Source organism: Myotis lucifugus, unplaced genomic scaffold (assembly GCF_000147115.1).
Source record: "Myotis lucifugus unplaced genomic scaffold, Myoluc2.0 scaffold_0, whole genome shotgun sequence".
In the NCBI taxonomy this organism is placed as follows: Eukaryota; Metazoa; Chordata; class Mammalia; order Chiroptera; family Vespertilionidae; genus Myotis; species Myotis lucifugus.
The window spans coordinates 62,506,846-62,519,289 of NW_005871048.1; the positions used below are offsets into that span (position 1 = coordinate 62,506,846).

A 12,444-nucleotide genomic window follows, 5' to 3' on the forward strand; every position below is an offset into this window, starting at 1 on the left:
CTTGTTTCTGTGATAGCCCTTCTATCTGCATCTCTCTCAGCCTTTATACTGTCTTCCCCACCCACCATGTTTTCCATCTTCAGGTCCTCAAATCTGTCCTTCTTGTCATACAAAACAGCCGTGGTCCTTACCACAGTTAACCAGTGAGTAATAATTCATACAAGCCCCTAGTTCTAAGATTTGTGAGGGATATAAAGAAAGATTCAAATATATGTAGGGAATATGTCCTGTTGGCCTGGCACTGTGCTCTTCATTGACTAATGTGTGTGACCTGGTGGTCATTAAAGGTTAGCATGTGTTTGACCACCATATTGTTTTCATTGGTCAATAAAGAGCATGGTGCCATGCCAGTAGCCGTACTTACTTAATATATTTGAATGAATGAAATAGTTCTATAAGTAAATAAGTGATGACCTGTGACAGGAGCTGTCCTGTGGCTGAGACTGGTTAGGGAAGGGTTCCTGGGGGAGGGAAGACTTGACCTTGATCTCAGAGGATGGGCCAAAGGGACAAGGAAGATGCTGGCATTTCAGCTGGTATTAAAAGGTAGCTCAGTGAGGGAATTCAAGGGGGGCATTGACAGCTTCCAGGAAGCTTTCTCTGACCCTGCAGACCGCAGACCGGCAGGGTAGGTGCCTTTATGCTCTAGTCAGGCTGCGTTAGAATATTTGTTTTACCTATTTGTAAATAAATCATGATTTAGGTACTAAAGTCCAAAAAGGTGGAAGTAGGTCACCTTAAGTAAGCAGCAGCAGGACAGTGTCAAAAGAGAGAGGATTCCTCTTCTCTCCTGCCCCCAGGTCGACGTTTTACAACTGCCTTTTGGCCAGCACACAGCTTCTAGTATTCAGCCTTGTTTTTAAAACCGTTGGAAACCATGGCGTATTTCAAGTGAGACAAACAGAGGGAATTCTTCTAAGAGGTCTCATCCCAGGTATTATGAAAAGTGTGCCAATAACATAGCAACGTTCGCTTTGTGGGGTGGTTACTTGGCTTTGCACCCCAGGAATTTGGCGTTTCATTTATTTTGATGATTCAATTTGATTCTAATTGATCAAAATACGTGGAAATGAGTGCATTCATGAAGTTGCCTTTTTTTTTTTTTTACTTTAAACTATCAGAGCCTTGGTTGTCTTGGTTGTAGCTCTACTGGTTTGATAGACACCCTTCCCAGGCGCTCACAGGGACCTCCCTGGCGGCTTCTGCCAGGCAAACACCGAAGACAGCTTTGTCACATTAAATATTGTCTGCCTGAGTTTTGTTGGGATTCCTTTCCAGGTGTGTGTGTGTGTATATGCCTGTGCATGTGTGCATGTGTGTGCATGTGTACGCAGGTCACTGGTATAGAACATCCATGGACTAGATGGACTGACCTGTTGAATGCCCAGTTTTTACTCTCTTGCACCCACTGCCTAAAGGCAATCAGTTCAAAAGCCTCAGTCCCTTAGAAACCTTTCACAAGGCTTATGTGTGCCAGCCATATAAATACCAGCAGCGAGTCATAACCAAACCCCAAGCAAAATATATGAATTCTGCAGCTGAGAAGCCAATAAATTTTTTGGGCAAGTTGTAGGTACTGGGGTGACGCATTATCCCATCTATGAAAGAAGCCCATAAACATCCTTGTCCACTGTCAAGAGCCTCTCTGAGCATCGGGCCACACTGGTGCTGGTGGAGCAGGTGCCTGAGCTCAGGGAGGCCCCTGCGGGGCTGTGGTCGCAGGCGTGTGCTCGTCCCCACGCTGTGCGGTGCCGATGGCAGAGCATAAGTGACCTGACTTTTCTTCTTATTTTCTTGTCACAACTCAAGTGTATGATGACTTCAGTCTCACTCCATTTGTCTTCCACATTTGCAGGAGCAGTACTTGCTACACATTACTGTTGAAAAAATAATCTTCACTTCAGGACCTTTGACAATTTTGATAATTTTGGCTTTATCCAAAAGTTGTCTTCGATCTAATCAGCTAATCCTCTCTGTTTACAGAAGCAATTGGCACTCTCTGTAATATCTGAAGCGAAGTGGAAGGAGGGCTTGGTTTCAGTGTAATAGAGTGATGGTTATGATCAACAGATCTGAGGTCAGCTGTCTGGATTCTTCTTCAGCTCCCTGTCACCCTGGCAAAGTGACTTGGTCTCTCCCTGCACCAGTTTCCCCACCAGCAAGCTGGGAAATAGTGGTATCAGCCTCACAGAGTTGTCGGGGGAAGTAAAGATCTGAGAGCAGCAATTGTCACAGCGCGAGCCCTCGGCAAATGTTAGTGGCTAAGATATTCTCATCACCGTCATTATTGTGCTTACTGGGTTTCATGAGATCCAAATGCAAGTAGGCATCCCCTTTTCCTTCTCTTTGTATAAATGCATTATAAATGCCAATAGGAGGCAATAGACACTTCCAAATGTTACGGTTGGAAAAACAGAATGGTGCTTTTGAGATGCTCAGAGACCCACAGCTAACTTTAAGGTGCTGGAGTAATCAGTATGTAGGCAGGGAGAAAGTTCGGGGGGGGTCACAAAAAACTCCCCGGATCTCAGGGTCTATTCCAGACTGTTTTTTATGAAATTGTGTTGTTATTTTTTAATATAAAAGCATTGAAAACTCAGTTCTGAAGTGGAATGGATGTAATCTTGAGATATTAACCAAGAAATATTATCATTTGGGGATGATATGACTTTATAAGTGTAAAAAAGTATGGGCATTTCTGTAATAAAGATGTGCTCTCAAGGTGAGGAATAAGTAAAGACTCTCAAGTGGCACAGGAAACTCTGGGGATTTTTTAAGCACAGCAGGATGTTCATAGTATTATCTCTTCCCTATGAAGCCTCCCACCATCTTGAATTAAAGTTAAATTTAGGTGAATATGCTTTGTTTTTAAATGAAAACTCCAGAGGATTTGAGGAGGGTCCTATGACACCACAATATATTGAATGAACTAACATATTTCCAGATGATGAGGTCAAAAGCAAAATGCTTTTATTTCCCCTGAAGTGCAGAAGAAACCCACAGGAGAAAACCGAGTTAGCCAGACTTCGTACCTGTTTAGTAGTGTATCTAGTCTGTATAGAAAACTCCTCTCCAGGTGCAGGAAGTAACACAAGTGTCGTATTTTGGACTTGCCCTGAGTGGCCTCCGGGTTTTCGGGAAGCACTAAATATGGACACTGCCCCACGGAGCCATGCCTTGGACACCGAGGAGGCCAGGTTTCATTTGACTGCTACTCCCTTTAAACCACAACCTCGTGTGTGGGTGTCAAGTTCTTGGCTGGCGCGCCAGCCAAACAGAGCGAGGGTGTCTCGTTTAGGGCACTATAGATCCTTGAGAAAATAAAGCGTGGCTTGGAAAACTACCGGGAAGACAAATGATCTAATTTAACCCAAACCACTTTTTAAAATACAGACCAACAGAACAATAACAGTGGAAAATTACAGCACCCGGGCTCCTGGAGACGATTGAAGTCCAGGATGGTGATGATCCACGTCCTTGGGAGAAGCGGTTCCCACAGGTCGTGTTGCCTGCGCGTGGGCCTCTGAATTTCCACATTTCCACAAATGTGCATTTTCTGAGGATCTAGGGTTTGAAAAAGATTTTAAAACCATTTCATCTGTGGCAATAGTGAGTTTGCTTTATGTTGAAGCTGTAGACAGGAGTAGTCTTTTATCAAAGAGATTAGATGGCAGTCTATAGCAAGACAGAGTTCTTACCCAGCCCTGTGTCCCATTGGTTTTTCTAATCCAGGATGAGGCCAGCAAAGGAAGTATTCATCTTACTCAAAGTAAAAAATAATGGGATGTTTAGCATCTCATATAATAGTCTCCTGCTATTTTAAGGAACAATACCAGTTTCCAACTCAGCACCTTTTTGTGGAAGAAATTGAAATGCCATTTCTATATGATCAATTTCTTTTGACCACGTGGCCATGAATATCCGTTACAAGATCAGGGTCCAACAGCCTTTGGCCCTCCCTGAATCGTGTGGCCGTCTCTCTCGGTGCCTGGTTGCCCTCCCAAGCACCCCCCTTTCAGAATGTGGAGGTCATGCCCTGGTTGTCTGGGGCACACTGAGCTCTCAGCAGGGTTCTCTCCGCTTTTCCAGGATCTGGGCAGGAGGTCCTCTTATCCTCTGAATCTGAACTTCTTATTTGCTTCTGACAGCAGCTGACTTCTGTTACAGGATTTGACTCCATAGGAACAGTTTGTCCCATATCCCAGTTGACATCCAAAGGACATGAAAAAAAAAAAAAGAGAGAGAGAGAGTCAGAAATAATCTTTGCTTAAGCTTTACACCTAAGAGGCTAATCATGTGACCCAATATTGAATTCTATTTATGTCTGTGTGTCTACGGTTCAGCAGCCAACCTTTATCCAGTAGGCACCCGGTGCCAGTATGGCAGAGGAGAAATGCCAGTGAAAGTCCTTGCCTGCCTCTTGAGATAACATCAGGACTCCAAGAAGGTCTATGGTGCTACCGCCATCCCTTTGCATATTTTAAATACATAGATTCTACCAAACATAAGTTTATTTACCCAGAAAACCAAACCTGCAGTTGGAGATTTTATTGACCAGATATAAGATACCAGATTTGCTACCAGATCTAGGCTGTGTGTTATAGCTAACACATTCATTTTTTCACGTACTGATTTTCGACTGTGCTCAGCACTGTGCTGAGTAGATGTAGGAAAACTGGTAACAAATAAGCCAGTTCCTGCTTCAAGGAGTCTAGTGAGATGGGGGTCAAGTACACAGGCAACCACAGCACACCTGGCGAGTGCAGTGACGGGGCCCAGGGTCTGTGTAGGTTGCAGAGCACAGAGGAAGGGCTAGCCTAGGAGACAGCTTCCCAGAAGATGCGATTCCTAAACTGATGATGAGTTTACCAGGTGAATGGGCAGGGAACAGGGGTAAAGGTGGTTCTGTGTAGAGAAAAGAGCTTAAGCATAAGCCTTTGAACGAGAGAGAGGATGGTATGTATTAGTATATCCAGAAAACTGCAAACAACACTCATAAAACACACAGCACTCCTGGCAGGGCGACTGTGGGGGCAACTCTTCCCAATTTGCTCTGGGCAACATGAGGCTAAAAGGCCTTAGCTGGCTCTGTGGGTCTGGCTTAAGGTTCCATGGTACCCTGGAGGGTAGGATGGCTGTGGAAGAAGATAACAAAGTAAATGGGTGGTGGAGAGTATCGCCGGGTTCCCTCGAGGCCCGGACTGGTCCATCCCCATCTTGGACATCATGAAGCAGAAAATGTGAAGTCTCTGATGGTGAAGAAGAAGGCAAATTGACCTGTGCTGAGATACATTAGGAATACAAAGAACTAGTTGAAAAGCTGTTAGAAAGTTACCTCAAAGAAGTTGAAACTAATGAAGATCAATTTCCAGAAGTGTGCACTTCTCCTCTTGCAAAGACCTGCACATCACAGACCACTTTGCAACCTGTGTTGGCCGCAGAACATTTACTCTCTTTAAAGCAGTGATGGTCCAAAAAAACACAGAAGTGCAGCTGAAAGTCGTTCGAATAATTCAAGAGAGAAATGGTGTGTTCCCTGACTGCTTAGCAGATGGTTCTGCTGTGGTCAGTGATCTTGAACAGGAAGCGATGGACATCCTGAGGGAAGTTCTTCGAAAATCAAAGGAGGAATATGCCCAAGAGGAAGAAAGGAAAAGAAAAAAAGCAGTTGTCAGAGGCTAAAACAGAAGAGCCCCATGCATACTAATGAAACTGCAAAATTGAATAATTCCCAAGGGATGGTAAACATGCACACCCACCCTCAGAAGTGAAAGTGCATTTTGCTAATCAGTCAGTGCAACCCTTGATTGGAAATATTGCCTGAAACTTCCTCTCTCCCACAAAAAGGCCTGGAGAGGTGGATCTGAGACCTGGAGCAGACAGAAAGTAATTGAAGTTGTGGGAGGGGGTGGGATCACTGAGCGAGAATGGAGAATGAAAAGAGGAAAGGGCCCAGACAGACCCCTGGGAACACCAACACTTAGGAGATAAAAAAAGAGAAAGCCTCAAGGGGAAAGAGCTGAAGCAGAAGAGGTGGGAGAGAACCGTAGAAACCTCAATGTCATTATAGCCAAGGGGGAAAGGGGTTTCAAAGAGACCATGGCCAACTGGGTTAGATCTACTGAGAGGTGAGACAGTTGAGGACAGAAAAGTGCCCAGTTGGTTTAGCAGGAAGAGCATGCGTGGAGGAGAAAGCAGAAGCCAGAACCCAGTGTGTATTTAACAAATTATTACTTATTGATCCTGTAATGTGACCCTGTTATAGCTGTAGTTCTGGGGGTACAGACCAGGTTCTTGCAGTTTGGGAGCTGCTATTTGGACAGGCTGAGGGGTAAATGAAAAAAAAAAAGTGCAAATGATGAGAAGTTACCTATGAAAGGGAGGTGAGAAGGAGGGTGGTAACTAGAAATAGAGAAGAGTCAGGAGCAGGTTTATTTTTAAAATGGAAGAGACTTATGTTTGTACAAGTAAATGTTGGGAAAGAGCCACGTAAGTAGCAAAAATCAGACAAACAGTAGAGGAAAATGGTGGCTTGTGACAAGGCTCCTGGCAAGGGTGGAGGGACACAGATGTAAAGACCCAGGCAGCTAGCCCTGTAGTCGCCCTGGTCAGACTGACCTTTCCGTTGGATCAGGAGAGAGGAGGTGAGGAAGGGTTGGGTGCAGATGTGTTTTGTGGAGGTTTGTTTTAAGGGGAGAAGCAACAATATATTTTCTTTCTACATAGTGGATTTCATACACCAGATGAAATAAGAGGTGAGTTTACCTGCTGAGAATGGAAAAGATGGAAGGATAACGGAGCAGCTAGTTGAGGATGGAAACAATAAGTGTGTTGTGGTCACAGTCTGTGTTGTTGTATGTTTGATTCTAGCCACTTTCAAAGTCCAAGTAGAAGTCTATAAATAGAGATAAGAATGGAATAGGTAAATGATTCAATGACTCCAAGGTCAGAGAATTCAGATAATAAGTTGTGGGTGTTATTGACATGGGTGTGATTAAAGGGATGATCATAAAATGTAGGCTAGAGTAGTAAGGAAGGACAGACAGGAGGAGCCAAGATAGAGGAGGTAGAGGAGTCAAGAGAGTGAAAGTGAGAAGAGTAGTAAGGACTAGAATAGAGAGAGAGGGAGAAACAGAGGGAGAGCCGCACAGATCTCCCAGACAGAAGATAAGCTGTGCTCCAGACCTGCTCTCAGGGAGGAGGTGTCACCCCCTGGACCGGTTCCCCAGGGAGCACAGCATTCCTCCCAGCTAGCGAGGGATGCTTGCTGTTAACAATGGCATGAGGTGATGGGAGGTGAGTTGGTGACCCTTGGTCTGAAGAATCTCCATCTGCAGTACAGAGATGTTTCTGGTTTCCAGAGCCCAAGTTTGAAATGTCAGAATCTCCCTTAGGGCTTAACGATCTAAGACCGCTCACACCAGGGAGATGACATGTGGGATTTTTTAGCCATTTCCCCAGAGTTGTGTGATGTTGCATTTTTTTTTGTTTTTTGTTTTTTACTTTTTAATATTCTGTCATTTGCTAACTTTCGGGGGCGGGGGGAGGAGGAATCATACAATACAACACCATGAACTTGGCAATCACGGTGAGATACTCAGGCATGTAGGACCCACTAAACGCCTTCTGGACCCCGGTATGTGTCTAAGTCAGATGTTCCACATTGCTGGGTGTGAGCAAGGCCCCATCCCATTCCATCAGGGACCAGGCCAGGCCATGGCTGGAGGGCAGCTTCATATTTACCATAGTAGGAGTACTGCAAGATATGGCTCTCATCTAATATGTGTTCACTTTTGGAAGCTCCTGAGTGTTTAGAAACTTGCCTGTAGACAGCAGGTGAAGCTACTTATGACTATCTGGGGACAGTATTCTGACTCAAGGCCTAATTCATTCTAAAGACATCGCAGACACTTGTTTAGCTGAATTTCAGGACTGTAGCTCTTCCTCTTTATCAGCCACAGCAACTGTTCTTTCTGGTCTTGGCGAGAGATGCAGCCCGTGTTCGGGGGTAACATGGCCAGAACAGTACTGGCTAGCTCATTAATGCCGAACTACAGCATAGTTCTAATACTAGTGTAACATGGAAAGCTTGCCACATCCTGACGGTGTTTAAATTTATTCCTAGAGTTCTATAGGGCTGAATCTCGGACTCCTTTCGTTCTATATTCTGTCTAGATTATCTCATTTAATTCCTGCCTTTCAATACTGTATTATGTCGGTGGCCCAGACATCTCCCCTGGACTCCAGACTCATGTAGCCAACTATCCTACTTGACTCTTCTGTTAGAATTCAATGGGCAGCTCAGACTCCACAGGGGCCCCCAAATGGAGCTCTTGCTTTTTCCTTCCAAATCTTCCCTTCCCAGTCTCCTCATCTCAGTCAGTAGCTACACCATTTGACCAGTGACTCAAGCCAAAAAATTCAAGTCATCTTTGGTTTCTCTTTCCTTCATGTCCACCCTGTAGTCCACCATCAGTTCCATTCTTTTTACGTCCAAAAGAACTCTCAAAGCACTCTGCTTCTCTTCATCTCCTCTATCCGCCCTAGTCCAAGCCAGCGCCTTCTCTTTCCCAGGTGACCACAAAACTCTTGACTTCCTGCTTCTGCTCTTCCCTCTCCAGTCCACTCTTATCCACACAGCCAGTGTGAGCCTCTGTCCGCCCTCTGCCCTGACCCTTTAATGGCTTCCCACTGCTCTTAGAACAAAAAACACATTCTTCACCATGACCTGGAATGACCTCAAGTGGCCTGTTTTTCCAAACTCACCCTATCCCCCTCTCTGTTCCTCTTACTGGCCTCCCTTCTGTTCTAAGCCCTCCTGCAGGCCTGTGCCTTCCTCTAGCTTTTCATTCAATTGGTTCATTCTAGTTCTTCAGGACTCAGCTCAAATATCACGTTTGTGGAGGGGTTTCCTTGTCTAGTCCATCTGAATAAGCTCCTGTTGGGAGTCCCCGGCTCATTAGCATATTTCATTTCTTCACCTGCCTCAGTAAACATTTATACTGCTTGTGTCCACTTCACTACATTCTCTCAAATAGTGGTCATGTGACCCCCTATCATGTTGTAGGGATGTAGCATGGACCAGACAAAGTTTCCTATGCCATGGAGCTTGCTTTCAAATGCCCAAGAGAGACAATAAGACAAATAACAAGTAAACAGACAATGTAATGTCAGGTGATGAACATGCTTTGAAGGAAAACAGGGTAAACAAAATGAGACAGACAGATGATGCAGACAGTAGGTGACTGAAGGCTATGTAAGAACTAATGACTGATAAGGAAACATCCCAAATAAATGAGTAATGAGTGTTTTATTCAAGAAATGAACTATTTTGAGAAAATTAATTTTAAGCCATATCTCACAGCATAAGTTCCAGGAGGCTTAAAAAGCTAAGTGTGCAAATGAAACCATAAACTAGGACAAAATTACCTTATCTGTGGGTGGGTAAGAATGCTGAGTCCATAAGTATGGAAAGAAACTCCATGAAATGATTGATCAACTACATAATAAATATTTCTGTGTCAGAAGAAAATTATGAAGTTAAGAAAGTGAACAAATTTGAGGAAATGCTTGCTACAAATGGGAATAATAGAAAGGCTGATAATGTTAATATCCTCAATTCTAAAGCTCCTTTTTCCCCTTGCATTTTAATATTTCTTAAAATTGGGATATGTTTTCCAATCACTATGTACATTTAATGTGATCACTAAAAATGTCAAATCAGTGGTTTATCTTACAAGTAATAACATCTTATAATAAAATATTTTTAAGTCCATAAAAATCAGTATGAACATTAAAGTTCCTGGTAGGAAATAGCACATTCATTTAACAAATATTTGAACTTTTGTGCTGTAGCAAAGAGGTGGGTGTAGAGTGGTAAACAAAATATGCAAAAATCCTTGCTTTTAGTGCCTTCTCCAGGCACTGCTTGGTGTGCCCTGTACACCGCTTGTATCCAGTCTAAGATCAGTTGGGCTGTTTCAGCAAGAATAAGGACCTTGACCAAGGCCACGCCGTAGTTTAGTGATAGGAGCAGGTCCAACTGGGTCTGCGTGGCTCTAAAGCCAGTGCCCTTTCCTCACATGACCAGAAATGGTGAGCTCAGTGGAGCTTTCACACTCAGTGTTGGGGACAGCGCTGTCACTCCTGTGCCCTTTTCCTTCTCACCTGCCTCAGCACTGGGCTTTGGGCTCAGTAAGTGAACTGTCGGTAGAAGTAGAAAGCATTAACAAAAAAGCATTTCAGTGGACACATACAAAGTCTAAATATACATTATTTAGGTGCCCTCCGGTATGCTTTTAAAACTTGTACTAAGTCATATGTTCATTTAAATTTGAACAAACATTTCAGCAATGAAAAAGTAAACCAATGTACAGCTCTAGATTTTGGGAAGGACAAGAAGGAAAAAGAACCAACCGTAACCGTTCTCAGCGGCTGAGAGGCGTGTAATTAGAAGGTGTCCTGAGTTGAGTTGGGTTCTGTGGAAGCAGACCCCGTGTTGGGGAATTCTTGTCCAAGTGACTTACGGAGCAAGTGTTCTCAGGAGGAGAGCGGAGCAGTGGGCGGTGGAGAAGAGTTAAGTAAGGATGTGGTCTCCTCTTTAGATTCGCTTCCACCTGGTCCCACGGGGAGCTCTGGAGCACCAAGTGTGCCAGAATGGTCCCTCACTGAGGCAATGGTCCCTCACATGAGGCAGCCATTGGCCCCATGCTGCCTGGGAGTCAAGTGTAGCTTAACCTACCCAAAGTGGCTGGGGACAGCTGTGAGCCATTATTGGACAGCTCACAATATCTGGGCATGGGTGCACTGCCCAGTACAGGGATCTGGGTGGGATGACAAAGGGTTAAGAGATATAATGGGAAATGATTACCAGACACTAGCTTTGTCAGAGAATGATACTGAATTACTATAGCTTTTATACATTTTTTTTTAAAAAAAATAGATTTTTATTGATTTAAGAGAGGAAGGGAGAGGGAGATAGAAATCAATAATGAGAGAGAATCATTGATTGGCTTCCTCCTGCACATCCCACACTGGGGATCAAGCCCACAACCATGGCATGTGCCCTTGACCGGAATTGAACCCGGGACCCTTGAGTCCACAGGCCAACGCTCTATCCACTGAGCCAAACTGGCTAGGGCCTAGCATACATTTTAATTCTAGATTTTTCTCAAATCATTTTGCACATTGATACTTTCTTATGAATTCATTTTTGCTAAGTGCTTTGCATAGAATGTCCAACTATATAATGGTGGATATATGTCATTATATGGTTGTTAAAACCCCTAGAATGTATAACACCAAGTTGAACCCCGATATGCACTGTGGTCTCTCGGTGATAACGATGCATCCATTGGAGGCCCATTGATTGTAATAAATGTCCCACTGTGGTAGGGGGTGTTGACATGGTGGGGGTGGGGGGCTGTTTGTGCTGGGGCATCGGTTATATGGAAACAGTCAGTACTTTCCGCACATTTTACTGTGAATCTAAAACTGCTCTAAAACATAACATCTATTTTTAAAAGTATAGAACTCTGCAGAAAGCTGACCCTTCTGCTCAGTCAGTTGTCTGTACATAAAGACCAAGACAATGTTCTGGCAACATTTAAAAAATAGAATTCTCTCCACTTGGACATCCATTCCCACCATCTCCAGTGTAATTGATTGTCTAGTTGACGGGAAAGTTAGTTTGGAAATGCCACCCTGACCAGGCCAAGCCCTTGGTGCCTCAGAGGGCCCTCAGGGAGGTTGGTTAATATAATCAGAATAGTCTATGATTGCATCTTGTTGAGCAGGCATTATTTAAAAACAGTATATTTGGTTTAATGGTTTTCTTTTCATATCTGTCTGCACAGAACTTAGGAATATATTTCAAGTTAAAGTACAGTAAGAATCGAGTGAATAGCATCCATTGATGGCATAATAAATTCCTTCCATACCTTTATTCACAGCACAGAACTCATTCTAGGCCATGAAGGATACCTACCTAATGCACACACAATATTTCAGGTTATGCGCGTGCATGCGCGCACACACACACACACACACACACCTTCCTTTAAAGAAACAACAAATAATTATCCACTCCATTTAAAGTGGTTGACTCATTTCCAGAATGCCTATTGCTGTTATATAGATTCAGCCTACTAATAGCATTTAACGTGTGAAGCTTTTAACCAAAACTTCTTAGAATTATTTTCTGATATTAACATAAAATGCTCGTTGGGTGTGTTTTATGACTTTAATGGACAGGCATCTCCCCCGCAGGAAGCTACTTCAGACGGAAGCTAATATGGATGAAAATGAAAACTAATAACTTTTATGAAATTACAGTGAGATTTGCCCTATAAGCTGCTTAGCGTTTCCATGGAAACGTGATCTGTTGAGCTTTGTTTTAGAAAGTGTGATTCCCCGGAGATGAGAAGGGCTTTCTAATGCTGTTTG

At 43.7% G+C, this 12,444-nt stretch overlaps 1 protein-coding gene and 1 pseudogene across 1 annotated transcript in view; both read left to right on the top strand.

The window, feature by feature from the left end:
• Positions 1-12,444, top strand: part of ANKH (ANKH inorganic pyrophosphate transport regulator) — a 115,060-nt gene that overhangs the window by 56,962 nt on the left and 45,654 nt on the right. The gene's annotated exons all lie outside the window — the stretch shown is intronic.
• LOC102417643 lies at positions 878-6,665 on the top strand (annotated as a pseudogene).